The sequence below is a fragment of the Penaeus vannamei genome, chromosome 6 (assembly GCF_042767895.1).
Source record: "Penaeus vannamei isolate JL-2024 chromosome 6, ASM4276789v1, whole genome shotgun sequence".
NCBI classification, from domain to species: domain Eukaryota; kingdom Metazoa; phylum Arthropoda; class Malacostraca; order Decapoda; family Penaeidae; genus Penaeus; species Penaeus vannamei.
In genome coordinates this window covers 44,597,703-44,603,090 of record NC_091554.1, presented here as the reverse complement: position 1 = coordinate 44,603,090, position 5,388 = coordinate 44,597,703, and the positions used below count along the sequence as shown (strand labels likewise).

The 5,388-nt window shown below is 30.8% G+C and overlaps 1 long non-coding RNA gene across 1 annotated transcript in view; it reads left to right on the top strand.

Annotated features, from left to right (window-relative positions):
• LOC138861907 (uncharacterized) overlaps positions 1 to 1,846 on the top strand; it is a 2,758-nt gene extending 912 nt beyond the window's left edge. Inside the window, exon 2 of the long non-coding RNA XR_011398606.1 lies at positions 1,121 to 1,846. This is a non-coding gene — a long non-coding RNA (uncharacterized lncRNA). The remainder of the gene's footprint in view (positions 1 to 1,120) is intronic.
• Positions 1,847 to 5,388: the final 3,542 nt, after the last annotated feature.

The window sequence follows — 5,388 nt, the reverse complement described above, 5'->3', positions numbered from 1 at the left end:
TTTATTATTGAACATATGAACAAATTAACAAAGTAAATGTGAAGGAGATATCAACATGATGGGACACACAGAGACACAACATAGTATGAAAACAAAGGATAATGTCATAAAGAAAGTAGATTGTTGAAATAGTTAGTAATGAGCTATATGTATCATTCTAGAAAATTGACGAGTTAAGGCAAAGGTCAACAATATAGCATTAAATATGGTATTAGTACATGCACAACCTTATTTTTTTGCTATTATTTTAGTTCTGTATGTTTATTACTGAAAGAATTTATTTCTTAGAATATCTGCAATTATAAAACTTTTACTGTATTAACATTCTTCACAAACTCGGACTAAAGGAGATATTTATTTTCTATATATAAGAATAAACACAACTCATCGTAAATAAAGCAAAATTACACACAGGATCTTATTTGTTTGGTATGATTATTCTGGTTCAATACTTACTGATTAATCTTATTTCTTGAATTAACTTCATTAAATGAAGAATTTTCACCATGTAAATGTGCTTCTCAAATGTAGTCTAAATGAGATATTAATGTTTTGAAGTAATTATGAATAGCAAATTCATCCCATAAAGTAGTGAAGACTACAGAAATGAATATTAGCAGACTTATTCAGATCATAAAATCATTACCCATAATGACAATAACACAAAACCACAACAGTATGCAAGGTATTAACAAAATCAGAAAAAAAGTCATCATTGTCACTACAGTTTAATATAACAGACATGACAGGTTCAGACTTTATGTATATCTATTTCATTTTTGTTTGTTTGTTTGTTTCCCTGGCTTACCAGGGTCTATGAAAATGAGACAGAAGTAGATGGTAAGTACACATGTTTCTAATGAAAGGGGGAGGGGGTAAATAATTGTGTTACCTGTAATATTTGTCAATTTTCATTACATGAAGCAACACAGCCTAAATAATGCAAGCAATTGTAACATTATATATATATGTATAGATAGATAGATAGATATTGATATATATTTTATTCTTATTTTTAATCACAGTAAGCTGAATGTAGGTTTAGGATTTTGTAAATGTATTGTCATATTTGACTCAAGAAGTACATATGAAAATTAAATATTGATATTTGTTTTTTTAGATGTTGAAGAACCAACGCCCTGGGCCATCTGGGATAGCATCTCAACCCATAATGGATTCTGAAGTTATTGTGACAATGGATGAGAACACTTTGGAGGAGCAAGAAGTTACAGTACCCATTGTAACAGTGGACTACACATACTCTGCTGAATTACCCCATTTCTTCACAGAAGAGTAACTATAAAGATGGATTTAGCCGAGACAGTGCAGTGGTCCAAGAGAGAGAGACCTTTCAAGAACTGAGCAGGTCAAGCTTTAATCTTTCTGATGCTGTCATATAAGATTTTGGTTTATTTGTTACTGAGACAGAGCAATATTTGATTTAGATTTTTTCCTTCTCTAAATTTTGTAGAGGTCAGGAGAAAGCAAATTTTATTTAATTCTGTTCTAATATTCATTCAAAATAGTTACATGGTTTCAGAGACAGCTTTATTTTGATTATGTTATTATATTCCTTTATTTGCATTATATTCATTTATTTGGATATTTTTTATGCATAAAACTTAAGTTATTTGTGCAATATACATTATTTGCCCACAAAGGTTTTTATTGATTTTGTTTCAAAGGCAGTAACTGTCTTGTGGTCATAAGGCAATATGAAAAGTGTCAGTACATTTTGTATATATAAATTTTTTTACACTACTTTTGTAACATATATTTACTGTATGTATCTTACCAGTTTTATTGTTTTATAATCACAGGTCTGAAATAAAGTTGTATTTTTTTATGCTTTTATCATAATTAACCTAAATCTAGAATATCTGGAGTAAACAAATATTTCTTTTTACATATCCAAGATCCAAGTTAGAATTGCTTTATGCAAATTGATTTAGCAAAAATAGATGAACCTGTTATAATGGTAATGTTTTAACAGGTTTACCCACTGTGTGGATGGACTAATAGTTTAAAACAATATAAGGTTATCTTTAATGCCCCTTTTTAACAAGCATATGGCATAGAAAGATTAATCATACAGATATCCACATTGCTTACAGGCTGTAGTTACTACAGTTAACACACACATACACAGACAATAAATATATATATTATATATATACATATACATATATACATATACATATGTACATATATATGTTTATATGAATGTGTATATGTATGTAGGTATATGTATAAATGTACTCGTATGTATACTTATATATGTATGTATACATACATACATATATGTACATATACATACATACATATATGTACGTATACATACATACATACATGTACGTATACATACATACATGTACGTATACATACATACATGTACGTATACATACATACACGTACGTATACATACATACATACGTACGTATACATAAATACATACACGTACATATACATACATACATACACGTACGTATACATACATACACGTACGTATACATACATACATGTACGTATACATACATACATACACGTACGTATACATACATACATACACGTACGTATATATAAATACATACACGTACATATATATACATACATACACGTACGTATACATACATACATACATGTACGTATACATACATACATGTATGTATACATACATGTACGTATACATACATACATACATGTACATATGCATACATACATGTATGTATACATACATACATACATGTACATATACATACATACATGTACATATACATACATACATACATGTACGTATACATACATATATACATGTACGTATACATACATACATGTACGTATACATACATACATACATGTACGTATACATACATACATACATGTACGTATACATACATACATACATGTACGTATACATACATACATACATGTACGTATACATACATACATGTACGTATACATACATACATGTACGTATACATACATGTACATATACATACATGTATGTATACATAGATACATTTATGTATACATACATACATATACATATATATACATATATAAGTATACATAGGAGTACATATATACATAGGAGTACATATATACATGTACATACATATATACATATACATTCATATAAAAATACATATACACACATACATATATATATATATATATATATATATATATATATATATATATATATATATATATATATATATATATATATATATATATATATATATATACACACACACACATATACATACATATACATAAGATATATATATATATATATATATATATATATATATATATATATATATATATATATATACGTATGTATACACACACATATCATATCATATACATATGTATGTATGTGAATATATGTTCATAAATGATTATCATTTCCAAGTTGTGTTTGTCGTCTGTCAATAGTGTTGGCATTCAACTTATCATTTATTCAAATCACAATAATTAAACATACAAGGCAAGTTAATACTGAATGTCAAGAATTTCCGGTGTGTTGAACATATAAAAAGTCACCGTGTGGTTAAATAAAGGCTATATAAGATAATGCCGACTATGTAACCGATAAATAAGAAGCTACTATATCCGGGTTGATACCCCTACAAGAGCTCCCGAGGTGCTGTATTTTACAAGATACTTTACAATGTGTGACGTCATAACATGGCGGCTGATTTTGTTTCGAGTATGGGCTTCGGAGGCCTTACGACATTGTAACGGCTCCGATGTGAGATACAACATTGTAAACTGTTTTGAGTATCCGGCCCCTGGTTACTTGGGAGAGGAGAAATTCAGCCCCCGCTCTTTCACATCCATTTGTAGGTGGTTCGTTTGGTACTGAATTCAACCAATTGTTTTATTTTCCTTTAAACTTTTCCACAGAACTTTGACTCGTGAATCAACCTATCTATCTATCTATCTATCTATCTATCTATCTATATCTATATCTATATATATATATATATTTTTTTTTTTTGGGGGGGGGTACACTATTATACAGTTTTGGTTCATGAATTAAGGGACTAACTGTACATTTATTTCAGTCGGGAAGCTGAACAGTTCTCCCTGAACGATGACATGTTCTTCCCTGTTTGGAATATATAAATGTATGTATGTGTTTATGTGTGTGTATATGTATGTATATATGTATATATATATATATATATATATATATATATATATATATATATATACGTATTTATATATGTTTGTATATGTATGTATGTGTGTGTGTGTGTGTGTGTGTGTGTGTGTGTGTGTGTGTGTGTGTGTGTGTGTGTGTGTGTGTGTGTGTGTGTGTGTGTGTGTGTGTTTGTGTGGGCGTGGGTGTGTGTGCGTGCGTGTATAGCGTGAGTTTGTATAAGTGTTTGTATGTATGTGAATGCGTGTGTTTGTGTGTGTGTGTACGCGTGTATGAATAAATAAATAGATGTATATACAGAAGTATATATATATATATATATATATATATATATATATATATATATATATATACATATCTCTCTCTCTCTCTCTCTCTGTCTCTCTCTCTCTCTCTCTCTCTCTCTCTCTCTCTCTCTCTCTCTCTCTCTCTCTCTCTCCCTCTCCCTCTCCCTCTCCCTCTCCCTCTCCCTCTCCCTCTCCCTCTTCCTCTTCCTCTTCCTCTCCCTCTCCCTCTCCCTCTCCCTCTCCCTCTCCCTCTCTTTCTACGTTCTACGTTCCCAGCATTTTAAATCTTTATATCTACAAATGTGCATTAAATAGTATAAGACCATATGCAATTTTTGGGTTATGAAATTCGCTTTCTCATGCTTTCTCCTATGAGGCATATGGCAATGAAAATATATATGAAAAGGAAATATTTGCTGCTACAGTATATTACAAAAGGTATGTATTTCTGCACAGCTTGTATGCGTTTAATTCAGTAACAGGATTTTTGAAGGCAGAAAATCGATATACCGTTTCGCACAAATTCCTCTCGATGCCGAATTTTTTATTGCATTCTCTTGACTCTACATAGGGACACTGAATATTTGTTTTTGCTGTTCTCGTAAAATGTCTCTTACGTGGTTTGCCTTTTGTTAGAAACAGCTGGCCCTTTTTCCTGCTAAAACTAGTATGTGCACTGGTTATTGCTTTATAAAACCCGAGTTAATGCCTATGGAGATGACATTTAGACTGAAAAGTTATATAATAATTAAAGGCAGATGGGGGAAGTATCTTTGCAGAAAATAATAATAATCAAAGAGTTAGGGACCTTACATGTCAATAACAAATTTACACAAAGCATCCCTTGAGCTTCAGCTGCTTGGTGATGGATGGAGAGAGAAACGCGCGGTGATTGGTCGGTAAAGTCCCTAAGCGGTCTCCAAGGTGGAC